The 17,886-nt window shown below is 38.8% G+C and overlaps 2 long non-coding RNA genes across 2 annotated transcripts; one reads left to right on the top strand and one right to left on the bottom strand.

Moving 5' to 3' along the window:
- Positions 1 to 472: 472 nt before the first annotated feature.
- LOC108680797 lies at positions 473 to 3,571 on the bottom strand. The gene is made up of 3 exons (XR_001931450.2): positions 3,512 to 3,571; positions 2,703 to 2,823; positions 473 to 1,510 (listed from the first exon to the last, which is right to left on the bottom strand). It is a non-coding gene; the product is annotated as an uncharacterized LOC108680797 (long non-coding RNA).
- A 4,185-nt stretch (positions 3,572 to 7,756) lies between these two features.
- LOC108680795 lies at positions 7,757 to 9,094 on the top strand. Its single transcript, XR_001931449.2, has 3 exons — positions 7,757 to 7,981; positions 8,395 to 8,565; positions 8,960 to 9,094. It is a non-coding gene; the product is annotated as an uncharacterized LOC108680795 (long non-coding RNA).
- Positions 9,095 to 17,886: the final 8,792 nt, after the last annotated feature.

Here is a 17,886-nt window from a genome sequence, read left to right as displayed (position 1 = left end):
CTGCGTCTGTTACATCACTGTACTAGCCCTCATCACTGCGTCTTTGACCAGAGTTGTCTTGTATGATCATTTATTTTTGGCGGTCGAAATAAAGGCATTGAAAAGAAGCATAGTATGCATTGAACGCCCCTCCCTAATTCCTCCCACTCGGGAGGAAGGGGGGGGCGATTTTTTTTATCCTTTTGGCAGACTCGGCCAGAGCTCTCGCGGAACCTGTAGCGAGCTCATTACGTACCGCCCAGTGGCCGCCAGAGTAGGGAGCAGACTCTCGTAGCTGTCTGACTAGGGATCGAAAATGAGAACCAAAAGCGGACATAGAGACGCTGATTTACGAGCCCCGAGTCCTAGGCGGTACCTATTTCAGAGTCGGACCCGCATCTGAATTTTGTTTGGGTATAGCACGATTCAGGCGCCGAGTCCTTGGCGACTATGGCAAATAAAACGCGTGTGGCAAATTCAATCACGTGTTTATTAGAATAATAATTTCCATACATAACGCAAATACGGTTGTTACTTACTTTGTTGCACACAAAACAGAAAGACTACTCAATCCCACATGTAATTTTGGTGGCGAGAAAAGCCCTGGCTGAAGACGTGAGCAACAAGAGGCTCACTCCGCTCTTAACTACAGGGATAACAATATAACGCTAATAAATGAATGGTACAACACATCAAGACACTAATACAAATCAATAAATCAATATCAAACAATCACATGTATTACAGATTTTTTCTAAAGGGAACAATTTTCTAACAAAGGGAACATTGAATTCGTGCTGAACATTATAAATACCAAAAGTAGTATACTCTTAATTAATTAATTGATCAGCCCAAGACATTTATGGACATGTTTAAGTTAAGCCTAGCTTTTCATTGCACATATCTTAGTTTTGAGTCTAATTAACCGCACTTTCAGCATTTGGCATTGGAAAACTTAGCTGTATTGAAAAAATTATTTATTTTCCATAATCGCCAGTCGAACGCAAAGAAACATCATAATTTTGAACGATCACCACAGGCGATGCCCGCTGACGGGTTAATTTCTTGACAATTCCGCAATCTATCCTTTTCTTGATCTCAGCATCACTTAACACTTCTGACAGTTTTACAGGCTCAGGAACAACAATTTCATACTTAATACATATTGCAAAAGATTTGTATCAACATGATTATCTAATTGTTGTTTAATATTCATCTCCACACCGTCTTCGCAATATTTTTCCTGCTACTTCACAAAAATTTTCAAGATTACGTACGGGCCAAAAGACTGCGATCCTTGCGTCGAAGAGCAAAATTTTCTCTGATAATCGCGCACCGTAAACCTAAGTGCAACAATCAGTTTCAAAAGTTTCAAATAAATACTCGCAGATATTCCACTAAACGTAATCTAATTCATAAAAGAACGAACCCAGGAGTTGGCAAATCCATTCTGAAGTGCATACATGGCCATCACCACCACCACCATCATTCACCATATCGTTACAAGCGACGTGAATAACTCTGCTGAGCTCTGTAACAAAACAAGAATTATGTTCATAGATTAAAACTCGTTTAACAAAATATCAAACTAATTGCGTTACAAATAGAATCGCATTAACAGTAATCATGCAAAATGATATGGAACTGCAAATAGACTGTCTAGGCCGTAAGTGTGATTATACGTATATTAATGACAGTAAAGTGAGTGACTTCCGTGCGTCATACAGAGCACATAAACAGTCTCATTAATCCCAAACAAAACACACACGCAGTCTCATTAAACCCACACAAAACATACACACAGTCTCATTAATCCCAAACAAAACATACACGCATCCTCTTTAATCTCACACAAAACACACACAGTCTCATTATTCCCTCACTAAACACGCACACAGACTCATTAATCCCACACAAAACACACACACAGCCTCATTAATCCCACACAAAGTACACAAACAGCTTCATTAATCCCACACAAGATACACACAGCCTCATTAATCCCGCACAAAACATACACAGCCTCATTAATCCCACAAAACACGCACACAGCCTCATTAATCCTACACAAGACATACACACAGCCTCATTAATCCCACACAAAACACACACACAGCCTCATTAATCCCACACAAAACACACACGCAGCCTCATTAACCCCACACAAAACACAAACAGACTCATTAATCCCACACAAAACACTCACAAAGCCTCATTAACCCCACACAAAACAAACAGAGACTCATTAATCCCACACAAAACACGCACAAAGCCTCATTAAATCCCAGATCACTTTCCGGGGCAGGGCCAAAGCTGTTCAACGCCCCACCAAGGGATCTAAGAGAGGGGGAGTTCACCCTGGAGACCTTCAAGAGATAACTGGACGTGTTCCTGGGCACAATCCCACATCGACCTCCCATGCACCACTACCAGCGGCGAGAAGCAAGCAACAGCATCAGGTGGCTTAAATGAGGGCGGATGAACGATAATCAGGGGCGGCGATCCATCGTGGCTTGGGACTGCTACGTCTCAAACAAATACTAAGGAAACTAAAGCAAAACACACACACAGCCTCATTACTCCCACACAAAACACACATAGCCTCATTAATCCCACACAAAACACATACCTAGCCTCATTAATCACACACAAAACACACACACAGCCTCATTAATCCCACACAAAACACACACACAGACTCATTAATCCAACACAAAACCCACATTATTGTCCTCGGAGGCGCATATGTATCCATGATACGCCTCCTGCAGTTCGGCGTCACTGGGCACCGCTGGTCCCCCCGGCGGCACGCAGGGCGTGATGTAGAGACGAACACGCCCATCACTGTGGGAGTGCGGCAGTGAATATCTTGTGTGGCATGTGGCATGTGGCATGCCAGCAGCCGCCATCGTGTGTGGCGGCTGCTGGTCATTTGTCCGCACATCTTGGGGATCCATTGGCCATTTGTCGGCCAATGATAATTGCCGACAAATGGCGACCAATGACGGAGCGCCATCTTCTTATCATTGATATAAGCAAAGTATCATTTATATATTAATTTAATACAAAAATATAGAACTATAATTTATTATTATTTTATTAAATTATGTTATAATATATTATATTTATAAACCCAATTAAATTAAGAATAATATTTTATATATATATTATTTAATATAATAAAATTATACATAATTATAACCTATATTACAATTATCCCAAATAATTTCACATATTCCTATATAATTACATAATAAATAAATAAATCATATATAATTATTGAGAATATATGTTTAAGATATAGGATTAACAATAATGACGACATATCATTATTCTGATATGTCAAGTGATAGTGATTGTCTTGATGATGGCGCGTGTCCAATGATTGGCTGCCATCTGAGTGGGCGGTCCATTATCGTCGGCAGCCATTTTGTTTCATTTAGCGGCGGCCATCAGAGACAATTCTACATCATTAATATCATTGTGATGTAGAATGATTATTATCATCAGCGATGCAGTAATATTGGCTCACAGTTTGGTGGCCAACATCCACTGCTTGACAACCTCGGCGCGCGTGTCGCCCCTGTCATCCGTCCTCAGGCCCTCGTCTCTCAGGGTCTGCAGCAGCTGCAGCAGCTCTACGGCGCTCAGCCTACTGCCGATCAGCGCCAGCCCCCTGAACCTGGGCACACAAACTGCAGTGTCATTTCCCCAGACACACAACCCTCCAAATTAGGTCGTCCCCCAGACTCACTATTACGATCACTAAATGCAAACAAATGATTAGGTCTATAACGATTTAAACGATTTAAATTTATGAATATACGATGTATAACTGTAGGATGTATGACTATACGATGTATAACTATACGATGTATAACAAATGGAACACTATTTCCCCCGCGGGGGTCGGGGGACTACGCACCTCTTGCCAGGGGGGGCGAGGGAGGTGATTGTAAAAAAAGAATTTCTGGATTTGGTTAAACTGTTCTCGGTTTTGAGGCAGCAGGCTAAAAAGTGATCTGTGTACGACAGAACAGTTAAAAATAGTACGTGAACGCAAGCTGTCCATTTTTCGAACGGTAGTTTTTACCTATTCTAAAAAAGTATTTGGTGATATTTTTTTGTATTAAGAAGTCTATAATGTAATCTATTGATAATTTACGCATATTATATAAAATCAAAAGCCAATTTGTTGGTGATATATATATATTTCTTTAAAACTCAATAGCTTGAAATAAATACACTCATGTCTTTAAGAGCGGTTAAAATATTGGAAACCTATCGCTGCTTGCCCGCGTTATGGTCAAGTGTCGTCTAGCGGTCGCCTCATGTTGGTTGCCGGCTGCCGCGGATATAATTCTACATTATTTGCTAATTTGGGGAATTTAGAATATGAATAAACTCCATATGTAATATATGTGTTTTTTGTGTGAATTTGACCGAAAATTTGTCAGTGATTTTATACCTGTGAGTTGATGTGTTGATAATACAGCTCCTAGGCTACAGTAACTTTCGTAGCTAAGTGTCGAATAATGGCGAACGGCTGTCATGGTCATTTGAAACTAGGATAAAATAATAATAAACTACTTTCTTGTTTCACACGTCTTTGATTTAGAATTTTCATATCTTTTAGCCACTACAATTATTTTTGCAATAACGAAAACACATAAGCTAGCTACTATCTGTTCCTCTAGCCTCAGTCCAATATATCTTGTCCCTGACTTTGCTTGCGCCCCTGACTTTGTTTTTGTCCCTGACTAATGACTAGCTATGTGACTATGTCGTATTTCCTATACCAAAATTCAATGTATATGTGGTTGCCAGCCAATACAAAGACTGACTCCTAATGTCTTTTCAAGATTACCAAGCTCCAGCCTCCAAGTTGATGCTAAATAATTTTAGTGAGCAATCCCTAATATTTATTGGATTGTTCTCCAGCACTAGTGGGAAGTGGGGCATATGAGAAAGACGAGTTACACTGGAGGTGCTACTAGTACTAAATGAGGGTGACATACTTTCAAAAGATTTCCTACTTACCTCAGGAGGGTGGATATTGGAATATTATTATTTTTTGGATAATCAATTCAAAGTGAAACCTCACATTAGTATACATGAGTTTTGAAAACCTATGGCTAAATGTTACTTGATAACCATAATCTTAGGAGAAGTCCATAGTGGCAAAGCAGAGAGTTTTTTAGACTTCTTCAAGTTCAATTTGAGTCCTATAAGTAGACCAGCAAAGTATCATGGATATCAGCATCATCATACATAAGATATTGGTTCAAATCTCAAATAAATGAGGAAATTTAAAATGAACTGATTTTAAAAATTGATAGTTTGCCACTTTGCCCACTACTGTACTAGATACCACATGGCTTACTCTCAGGGTTGGCAAGGATTAAATCAAACTGATTAAATCATGTGATTAAATCATTTCATTTTTCAATAGAAAAATTGTCATTTTTTATTTATTTTTATTTTTAAATAGTACCGTCAAATGGGGTAAAAAGGGATGGTTGAGCGTTTTTTGTTAATAACTTCTTAACATGAAACATTTCAGAAACAAGTCTAGGCTCATTTCATAGCTCTTTGCGAGGGCTATCGAATGGCATCTTCAAAAAAATTCCATATGCTATTTGTAAGGCACTAGACGCAATATAAAAGGCTCCTGAATTAATCTTGAATGGGGTAAAGAGGGACACTTGAAATAAAACTCAATTTCAAACATTTGAAGCATGCAGAGTGTACTCATCTATTACTAACAGTACTCTGAAGTCCTCTTCTTTCATTGTAGATGATGTAGATGTACCATAAATGACATTTTCTGTGATTTTTTTGCTTATTTTTCTTTTATTGATATGATATTACCATATTCATTAATTACCGTATAAGTGAATTTTTTTGCCGAGCGAGGTAAATGTAATCAAAATTCTTTGTTGCTAATCAATTTTTTTGTTAACTGGAGCCTTTGCTAACTGAGGTTCTACTGTAAATGCATTTTTAAGGGTGTCCCTAATTACCCCGGGGAGTGTTCCTTTTTACAACACTTCTCTTTAACTTCACTTCTTGTTTGTTTGTCTGTCTGTCTGTCTGCTACACATCTTATAATCGATATTTAACACACTTCTACCTGTCCTATCGATCTGAAATTTGGCACACTTGCATAAAGTTGGAGACAATGCATGAATCAATTGACAGAATATATAATTTTATCGATTAAAAAATATTTTTTCATTATTACAAAATTTAAAAAAAAATTTCATCTTCCACAAATCTTATAATCCATATATGAGACAATTTGACCTGTCCAATTGATCTGAAATTTTCCACAATTGCCTAAAGTCAGAGACAATGCATGAATCAATTGACAGAATAAATAATTTTGAAAATTTATAAAATTTTGATATCTCAAAAAAATTTTTTTTCAATATTTGAAAATAAAATTAGAAATTCATTGTACCTGTGTAACATCCAAGACACTGTATTGTTCAGAAGTGTTGTCTTTAAAAAGTAATTTTTAAATGCATATTATTTTGGAATGAGATAGGCATATTCTGTCAATTACGTTTTCAAGCCGACACCTGGGTGCAACTTTTATGTAAGTAAAATTTTTCAATACGACGAATATTTTTTTTGCTCCAGACCTAAGCAGAGGTACTTTTCCAAAATCGCACTTTTCACATTTTTTTTCAGCGATTTTTTTGAGATAGTAAATGTTTGATTTCTTGACTAGCTTTATACATAATAGATCGTAAAAATGTTGAAGTTTACGCCACTATTTTTAGTTTTGCAATATTTTGATTAGTTTATCTGCTAAACATTTCTAAGAAATGTGGGACACGTGTCCCTTGAAGGCAATAACTGCCTTTTTTAGCCATCCATGTACTGTTATTGTTAGTAGGTTATTTGTAACATAAAAAATAACATTTCAAAAAGACAAAAAAGTTGAAAAATTAAATAAATCAAATAAATAAAAAAATCATGCAAAAATCAATTAAATCATTGATTTTTTATTTTTTTTAAATCAAAAAATCACCAACCCTGCTTACTCTACATCACACACTAACCCCCCATCCTCTCTGAGGCTCTCTCCTAGACTCCTCCCAATGACTGTAGTAGCAGTAGCACCATCATGTTTCTTTCATTGGCTGGTGCCTCTTACTGTTCTTACTGTTGCCACTTACTATAATATTCCTAAGTTCATCATCTAAAACTATACTATTCTTGTATAGAATATCTATAACATATGTTATTTATATAAGAATACTGATAAGATTTGCTGTTTGATCAAATATTGAGCCATGAGTCCTTTTAATGTCATCCCCATTGTTTTTTTTCATTTAAAACTTTTTGCAGATGTTGCAGATCTGTTCTGACTAAGGATTAGCTTACATATAACCTAATTTTTTGAGTTGTTTGGTAATTTTCTATTGCTATTGTACATTTTTGAAAAATAAATTGATTTTGATACTCAATTAGAAGCCCTGAGCTGTCATGAGTGAACATCGACGAAACTATTCAGAGCTCACATCTCGCCAGAAGCATCGACATAGACAGGAAGCCTTCTCCCTCAAACCTTTAAAGATGTCAAAACTACTAACAGAATCATAAATTACTGACCCAGATGATACTGCAGCATTAGACAAATGCAACAGGGGGAGAATTGGATATTCATATTGGCGAGGCATGGAAAAAAAGTGAACAATAAACACCAGTTAATTTTGGAATACACTCGACTATCTCAGAAGAAGAAAAAATACAAAAAGTTATTCTGGAGCTATCTGTACAAGACAAAACTGTGTCTGATTCATCCATTGCTCGGCTTCTGAAAATTTAGGGCACTCTTCGCTCCCTGAAGTCCATCTGCGCCGATACTAATATGGTGGTCAACGAGATACGAGATCGGCTTCCTGCTAACGCCAAACCTTTAGTCTGGCCTAATCGTCGCCCAGCGTCAACCTTCGAAGAACTGGACGGGTTGATGTCAACTGAGGAGTTGGTGAGTTTAGTTTAATACTGCACTAGCTGAGTTGGTAATATGATCCACACAATATAACAAATGGAACTCATAATATTGGGCAATCTATTGCATTATTAAGTGTCTTAATTTATAACGTATCTCTCACATGGCGTCTCTTTGCTACACTTTTAATCTATGCTCTTGAACACTAGACTTTCTGTACAGCCGTCATCCTACCACTATTTTCCGTGAAGACTTTTCAAATCATTTCAAATCTATATGATTGTGTGAAACTAGGTTGCTACTTATCAACCTAGGATCTTTGATCTAAATTACACGTTTCACAAAAACTCAGCAAGTCATTCTTCCATAATATCTTGAAATTGGGTAGCTTTCTTCACTATGGTCTGTGGCTTCTGCTTAAGGTTTAAATATTTATGTCTTTTTATTAGATTGAGAGGCTGGCCGGGGCTGAGCGCCCGTCGCTTCAGGCTACTGTAAGGGGAATGATGAAGCTGCTTCTCACCAAGACTTGGCACACCGTTTCTTCACAGGGATGGATTCCCGTCGTCAAAACACCAAAGAAAGCTTCAAGGATCATGAAGCGTACGAGAGAATAATGGGTAAGATATACATCAAGAATATTTAAAATGGTATGAAGATGGCAATGTTTACTGTGAAAATATTCAATGTTGCAATAGTGTTACTGTAAAAATCACAATAGATTCGTGCGCGGAAAGGAAAAGGCATCACACGCGTGGTACGGCTCCCTACTAGTTGGGATTGCATGTCTCTCTAATTTGCACTCCAAGATAAACGTATTTCTTAGTTTCCGCTTAAAGCACCGAACTACCTAAGACTGACCAGTCCACGACCACAATCAGCATCTCAGCTTGAACAAATTCCTTTATGGTGCAATCACCAGATCCGCTATACGGTATACTATTTCTATTGAACTACGCATGATATATCAGTTGCATGTCTACTCGGTCAGTTATTTTCTTTCATACCTTACAGCCGGCCTCAAGCAAACAAGATTCGTCAGTGCGAAAAGACCAGAGGTAAATAAAGCCATTATGAATGCCCTGAAGAATGCGTCCGACTGGGAGGGAGGCAGAGACCACCGCGTCCGACGATGACCAGCTATTCCGACAAGTACCGTAATGAATTCTCAACTTCGATGGAAGTTCATCAGAAAGACGAAGGTTCAGAAGGCACCGCCATCTCGGCAACTCCAAGACGTTCACCTAGGCTACACAATGCCACTCACAATTCTCCAATACACGACGTTTATTCCAAAGCAATCCGGCTACTTGAATTATAATAAGGACCTGGAAACGGTATCTAAGGGATGGTTGATTCCTGAAATTGATTTAAATTTTTACCTGGAAAAGACGAGTAATTTGGGCAGTGAATTGAAGTGAGTTGTAGGAGAAAATATTCGCTGGTAAAGTGTGCTATGGAAGAAAATATTCGCGGTGAAAAAAAAAATTCTTTAATTCATCCTGAAAACAACTATTCTACCAAAGAATATGCTGCATTCCTGGTCTCGATTTTTAGTTTTACGAGGTCTCTTGTTTACCGTTTCTAGTGTTAGATTGTTGAAGAAGCAAAGGAATTTGAAAATTGGTGTAGTGTCCTTGTGCCAGGAATGATCACGTATCACATTCAGGCTGCTTGTATTTTGATCATTGAAAAATATGCGAGAGCCAGTAAAATAGCGTACAAGTTATGCAATTTTGACTGCACGAGTGAACTGAATTTTTTGGCGAGTAAATTTTGCTGATCAGGAAGGAAGTATTCTGTGATCACCTTTATTTTTACTATTGGTTGTGAAGAATCAAAGGAATTTAAATATCGTCGTAGTGTTTTTGTGCCAGGAATGACCAAGTATTTAATTTGTGTTTCTTGAACTTGAGTTTATAAATGAATTAATTGTGTGATTGTGAGGGAAACAGCTTATAAGTTGCTGCGGTTTTGTTTCATGAAATGGACTTGATTTCTATAACTATTGTGGTGATCATTGCAGGAAATATTTTTTCTGTTTATTTCTATTATTATTTTACATGATGAAAGTTTGATGCAGAGGCGTTACTCGTCATGTGTTGGAGAGTGGATTATTATTTAGTTGCAGTCAATGCGAAGGTTTCCATTAGAAATTGATACCTCTACCTAGTCAATGGTTTATTGTAAATTGTGTGATACACTATCATGTAGTACTAGCCCTCATCACTGCCATCACTGCGTCTGTTACATCACTGTACTAGCCCTCATCACTGCGTCTGTTACATGACTGTACTAGCCCTCATCCCTGCGTCTGTTACATCACTGTACTAGCCCTCATCACTGCGTCTTTGACCAGAGTTGTCTTGTATGATCATTTATTTTTGGCGGTCGAAATAAAGGCATTAAAAAGAAGCATAGTATGCATTGAACGCCCCTCCCTAATTCCTCCCACTCGGGAGGAAGGGGGGGGCGATTTTTTTTATCCTTTTGGCAGACTCGGCCAGAGCTCTCGCGGAACCTGTAGCGAGCTCATTACGTACCGCCCAGTGGCCGCCAGAGTAGGGAGCAGACTCTCGTAGCTGTCTGACTAGAGAACGAAAAGGAGAACCAAAAGCGGACATAGAGACGCTGATTTACGCGCGCCCCGAGTCCTGGGCGGTACCTATTCCAGAGTCGGACCCGCATCTGAATTTTGTTTGGGAAATAGTCTATTCTTTGCGCTGTCAAGCGGCTGCATTGATAAATCGAACTTTTAACTAATACTGAAGCGGCACTTTTTAACGTTTTTAATTAAAATATAATGAATTTCTAAGGCGTTTTCTCTGCCTCGAAGTTCTTGTCATGGATGAAATTTAACCATGGCACTTATTGCTCTAGTAAACTCGAGGTTATGATCCCTCGAGTCTCGAATTGCCCGTAGGTGTGAAGTACCTGAGGTACTTCATTTGCACTTTTGATTAGTCACCCAGATGATGGCAGACCTCTTGAGCTGATTAGTCACCCAGATGATGGCGGACCTCTTAAGCTGATTAGTCACCCAGATGATGGCAGACCTCTTAAGTTGATTAGTCCCCCAGATAATGGCTGACCTCTTAAGCTGATTAGTCACCCAGATGATGAATGACCTCTTAAGCTGCTTAGTCACCCAGATGATGGCGGACCTCTTAAGTTGATTAGTCACCCAGATGGTGGCTGACCTCTTAAGCTGATTAGTTACCCAGATGATGGCTGACCTCTTGAGCTGATTAGTCACTTAGATGATGGCGGACCTCTTAAGCTGATTAGTCACCCAGATGATGGCAGACCTCTTAAGCTGATTAGTTACCCAGATGATGGCTGACCTCTTGAGCTGATTAGTCACTTAGATGATGGCGGACCTCTTAAGCTGATTAGTCACCCAGATGATGGCAGACCTCTTAAGCTGATTAGTTACCCAGATGATGGCTGACCTCTTGAGCTGATTAGTCACTTAGATGATGGCGGACCTCTTAAGCTGATTAGTCACCCAGATGATGGCAGACCTCTTAAGCTGATTAGTTACCCAGATGATGGCTGACCTCTTGAGCTGATTAGTCACTTAGATGATGGCGGACCTCTTAAGCTGATTAGTCACCCAGATGATGGCAGACCTCTTAAGCTGATTAGTTACCCAGATGATGGCTGACCTCTTGAGCTGATTAGTCACTTAGATGATGGCGGACCTCTTAAGCTGATTAGTCACCCAGATGATGGCAGACCTCTTAAGCTGATTAGTTACCCAGATGATGGCTGACCTCTTGAGCTGATTAGTCACTTAGATGATGGCGGACCTCTTAAGCTGATTAGTCACCCAGATGATGGCAGACCTCTTAAGCTGATTAGTTACCCAGATGATGGCTGACCTCTTGAGCTGATTAGTCACTTAGATGATGGCGGACCTCTTAAGCTGATTAGTCACCCAGATGATGGCAGACCTCTTAAGCTGATTAGTTACCCAGATGATGGCTGACCTCTTGAGCTGATTAGTCACTTAGATGATGGCGGACCTCTTAAGCTGATTAGTCACCCAGATGATGGCAGACCTCTTAAGCTGATTAGTTACCCAGATGATGGCTGACCTCTTGAGCTGATTAGTCACTTAGATGATGGCGGACCTCTTAAGCTGATTAGTCACCCAGATGATGGCAGACCTCTTAAGCTGATTAGTTACCCAGATGATGGCTGACCTCTTGAGCTGATTAGTCACTTAGATGATGGCGGACCTCTTAAGCTGATTAGTCACCCAGATGATGGCAGACCTCTTAAGCTGATTAGTTACCCAGATGATGGCTGACCTCTTGAGCTGANGGACACGTGAGGGACACGCGTGCAGCTGAGTGGACACGTGAGGGACACGCGTGCAGCTGAGTGGTCACGTGAGGGACACGCGTGCAGCTGAGTGGGCACGTGAGGGACACGCGTGCAGCTGAGTGGACACGTGAGGGACACGCGTGCGGTTTGTGCGGCTGCCAGGCTTCTTGCTTCCCAAGACTCATACGATAATAAATTACGCTATCATGAAACTTTGTCTCAAATACTCGTCACAAAATAACCCTCAATTATCGTAATGGCGATGGAATGCTAAAATGTAAAGAAATTTTTTACCACCATTAAATTTCCAATCAGCCAAATGATTTGCTTTTATAATCAGAGTGAAGCAGAACAGAGAAAACAACACCAATTTTGCATCAGGACTTCTGTGAGACAGCAAGAGTGGCCACGGTCAGGCTCTTTGCCAGTGGTCAACTTGGCATTCTCTTCTAAATGGTATTCTCTTATTTCCCATTTGATTGACGCACGAATACTGGTAGCAAATGTGGACCCTTCGCTTCGCTATCGCATGATGTACGTTTTATATAAAAGAATCTACTCCATTTCAGCCTCCTTTTCCATATGACGTATGCTTTACGTGAACATATATTTTCAACCTTCATTCGATATTTCGTATACATAAACAGATCTACTTAATTTCGTATATGACGTACTTTTTACGTAAACAGGGCATTCTCCCTTCTCCCGTAGGCATACATAAAGCCTTTCATTCTTCCTCTCGTTCGACGACGTTTTGCAAAAACAGATCTACTTCCTTCCCTTCTCCCTTTATAATGACGTACGTTTTATGTAAGCAGATATACACTCTTTCTTTCTCCCTTTCGTATGACGTATGCTCGTCATGTTTTTTTCGTATGACGGATGCTCATCATTATGTTTACCGATCTATACCTCATCATTTTCTCTTGCGTATGACGCACATTTCACGAGTTTGAACCCATTTTGGACCAAAATGTCAATCTATTGGATAAGTCACCGCATTATTTGAACTAGGCAAGCCCAGTTGTTGATCTATGTTGCAACTCTGGAATAAGCAGAACATAAATCAGTAAATTTATTATAAAAAATGCTCACTCAAACGATGTATATTTTTGATGGAGAATTCTCTGCAATCGAGGACAGAAGAACGTTCATTTCAACCTGCTAATAAAATGAGCGCGATTAAATATTAGAGCATATTTTGAAGTCATCTGAGTAAAAATCAGTTCGATTATATTTGCCAACATAATATGACATGATTATATATTACTTAACCCTAGAACGACCAGCGGGCCTCATAGGCCCGTTTCAAACAAATATTAGTCTATATTTTAGAAACTTGTAAACTTATTACGCTGAAACTACATGACTTTATTTGCGTAGTACATATGTAACCTCCATACAAAAATTGTTGAAAATTATGCAGTATTTTTTGATATTTTTAGTGTTACATCATATTTTACCAAGCGGGCCTCCGAGGCCCCTGAGTGATACAAGCGCTGCGGAGTCCCGTTGTGAATCTTGACCAGTTGCACGAAACATGTTTCAAGAGATTTTACGCATGATGAGATTCGATAATGCTTGTGAGAGGAGGCAAAACAGGTCACCAGATAAATTGCAACCAATACGAAAGATATTAGACTTGTGGAACAGCACATTGCAAAATGCCTTTATCCCGGGTGTAAACTTGACTGTTGATGAACAACTACTACCGTTTCGAGATAGATGTCCTTCCCGTCAATACATCCCATCAAAGCCTGGAAAGTACGGAATCAAATTCTGGGTAATTTGCGACTGTGAAACAAGTTATGCATTGAAATTGGACATTTACAAAGGCAAAGAGCCCAGCGAACAAAGAGCTTCAAATTTGGGAACTACTGTTGTACTAAAGCTAATCTGATTCCTACAAAAACAGTGGTAGAAATATCACCTGTGACAACTTTTTTACTAGTCTACAATTAGGACGAGAATTGCTGCGAAGAAAGCTGACACTAGTTGGAACAATAAGAAAAAATCGAACGGAATTGCCGACTGTTTTTACGGTCACTAAAGGTAGAAAGCTCTTCAGTAGCATGTAAGGCTTTCAAAGAGATTCAACAATTGTTTCCTATTGCCCAAAGAAAAACAAAGTTGTCACATTGCTAAGTACAATGCACAATGACAAAGGTATCGAGTCACCCGGTGAAACCAAACCAGAAATAATTCAGTACTATAATTCTACAAAAGGAGGAGTAGATACCATGGATCAGATGTTTCGGTACTATAGTACCAAACGAATAACTCGTAGATGGCCAATGGTTGTCTTCTTCAACATGATAGATATAAGCGCAGTGAACGCCATAATTATATGGATCAAACTTCAAACTTCTCTGCAATGCAAGAGAGGTGTCCCCCGTGCTCTGCTTATTACGTTAGCGAAATCACTTGCAGGAGTAACAGCTAATAACAACCTCCCTCTTCAGAAACCTGTTTCATCCAATTCGAGTGTTGCCTCAGAAAATACGAACAAGAGAAAGAGATGTTACTTGTGCCCTTCGAAAGGGGACAGGAAATCTAAGATATACTGCGAAGACTGTCAACAGAGCATTTGTGGTGAACACAACGTCGATATATGTCTTCAGTGCAAAAAATAAGATAATAATATAATGCTTTCATGTTCTTTTCAAATAGAATGGGTTAATATTTTCATCTATCTTTATTTTGCGTGCATTTCATCAGAATATTGCTAGCAATAGAGAATGCTTTATTGTATGTGTTAGTATGTAACCCAAAGAAAACGGATACACCATGCTGCAAATCTTAGAACAAAGGAATATTTTCAATAAAAGGAAGATATTTAATTTTTTAATTATCCTAAATGCTTGAAAACATATATTCTCAGTATTTAACACTTAAAAGACCCTTTATATAGAAAATATTAGAGATATAACAGAGCCCTTGCAAAAAATAGGGATCGGGCCTACACGACCCGGTTGGTCTACAACGCTATATATTTTTGATGGTCTTTCTAGGGTTAATGAGATTAACACAAATTTGGAAATACTTGTAACAGCAGCGAGTTGTTCACTTTAACCTGTCATCTCCTGTTAAGAAGGAGTCTGTTTCAAGCTGTGCACCTGCTTAGGTGTCTCAGCAACATGTGGGTCATTAAACAAGCATATTGTTGCCGGTGTTGGCGTACGGTGAAGGAAACTTCATAGCAAAAGATAAAACCACGATATCAGAAACAGAGGATATATTAATCGCAGTCTTGATAAAAAACGCATTAATATAAATAAATGCTATGTTTTTAATGAACTTCGATCAGTAAATATTTATCAGCGAGTATATCATGATTGCCATCCAGTTATATATGTAAATGTAACAATTTGCGAAGGCACTCGAGGAGGCACATGACAAATCTCAGAGGTGATGTATGATCCATTCCAGGAAGTCAACCGAAATTTGACTATAAAAATTGTACCACTTAAATGCAAATCTTTTCTGTTATGACTTGATATGATCTTGCTACTATTACTGTAAACAGACTTCATGGATTTCAATTATTCATGCAATGCAGGATTTTGACTATAATTAACTAAATATGAATAATCTCGGAGACTGAAGAGAATGATTCTATCCAATACATTATTGTTATCACGTAAACATTAGACAAGAATAATAAATTACACAAGAACATTAATTAAGGAAAATCATTACACAAGAAAATTAATCATGAATAATCAGCATGAAATCGAAACATGCGCAAACATTTGCACAGCGAAATTCACCCCACACACAAATTATATTATATTCCATAGATCGAAACAAATTACTTAAGCGGTAGCGTTAGAATATGCAATACTATGACGAACCGATATACGATATTCTAATAACCCGCCGTAAACCGCATCACCTCAAACTTTTGAATTAACATCGTTACCGCGACCAGGCGCTGAGAGTCAAAAGCTTCCCTGAAAATTAGGCACAGCTTTACGCTAAACGGGAATTCAAACGCAATTGACTGCAGCTAAATTTAAAATACTTAAAACTAACTTATGCTAAAAAACATTGAACGCTTAAGGGAGTGATGCGGATTGCTGAAACTGAGAACTGGAAGGAGCTCTTGATCCTATAACTTGAAATTGTGAATGAGTAAACCTCGCTAAACAAAACCAACGCTTTTCTCACATATAACTAAGTAATAAACAATATATGACCCTAGCTAGCACTATTACGCGCCACGACTAAGCTTAGCGTCGGAATCAAAACCCTGAACGAAGGATCCAGTACCCCGGTCGCGGGTTCAAGCAGCTCATATACTGGCGGTAACTAAGCAATGTTGCCCATGTCAGATGGAGCTGATCAAGATTAATCTTTCTGTCTAAAAATAAGTAGGAAATGTACAATCTACAACTGGTCATAAGTGTATCAAATTCACCATAGAGCTTGAATCAAACACTAGTTTGTCATTCCTTGATTTCAAAGTTATCTCAAAGTTATCAAATCTAATGGCCGTTTCCAAACTCCTGTTTTTAGAAATCGACATTTACGGGCTTAAGCATAAGATTTTTTAGCTTTTGCTCATTTCGTTTCAAATTAAATAATATCCAAACATCAATAAACCGCGGCTTTCACATTTGCTCTACTTTCTAGCTATGCACACTGAATTTTAGTTTTTGTGCAGATTTTTTTTACAAAATGGCTTTTGATCGCACTTGGCGTTTATCCAAATTAAAAAAATTGTGCCCAAGCAATTTACTGAAGTTGTTCCCAAGTGTCACAATGGGACCGTTGTTTACTGTTCTTTTCCCTATTTTGGCCCCCCATCTGAGACTATGCCAGAGGATTAAAAAGTTTTATTCGCTAAATTCCTTCCAAGCGCAAATCTTCATGAGTTGCTAGCTAACAATTTTATAATCGGCTCTTTTTTCAGATATAAGATACTCTCCCTGTTCTCATGCGATCGTCCCTAGTTTACAGATATAGTTGTGAGCCGTGCGCATCAGCGTACGTCGGTATGACGTCATGCAATTTCTATACTAGGCTTGCACAGCATAGAGGTTGGAGTTATAGAACGGGGAACCTACTTGCACATCCACCTCATTCTGCTGTACGTGTTTATGCCGAGCAGTGCAACACCACTGTATCTGATAGAGATTTCAAAGTGCTAGCTTCCACATCCGGTGTTACTGATCTGAGAATTTTAGAGTACCTGTACATATTCAAACGGAAGCCTAGTCTGAATGCTGCTTTTAGCTCCTTTCCCTTTGAAATAGTAAATAGGTAGGCCCGTTTGCTAGTATTCATTTCATGTCGTCATTTGCTTGTTTCCGTTTTAATTCATATCGGTGAAATTTACTTTACTAATTGATTGTATTTGTATTTGTGTTCTAGGCCTTATAAACTGACGATAGAGCTGGACTCCAAACGTTTTCTCTTTAGAGCATTTTCTCATTTATTAAAAAAGGCGCTATTGTGCTCGTCATTTCTGTCCGTCCGTCTGTCCGTGACTTCACATTTTCGTTACGAGAAAATGAGCGCTCTGTCACTCACTACAGTCAGTACTGAGTAATATTTTTTAATAAATGGTGAATTTTTGCGTTATTGTCTTTGCTATTAAATTCCTG

The sequence above is a fragment of the Hyalella azteca genome, unplaced genomic scaffold (genome assembly GCF_000764305.2).
Source record: "Hyalella azteca isolate HAZT.00-mixed unplaced genomic scaffold, Hazt_2.0.2 contig1089, whole genome shotgun sequence".
Classification (NCBI taxonomy): Eukaryota; Metazoa; Arthropoda; class Malacostraca; order Amphipoda; family Hyalellidae; genus Hyalella; species Hyalella azteca.
This window is presented reverse-complemented; position numbering and strand designations above follow the sequence as displayed.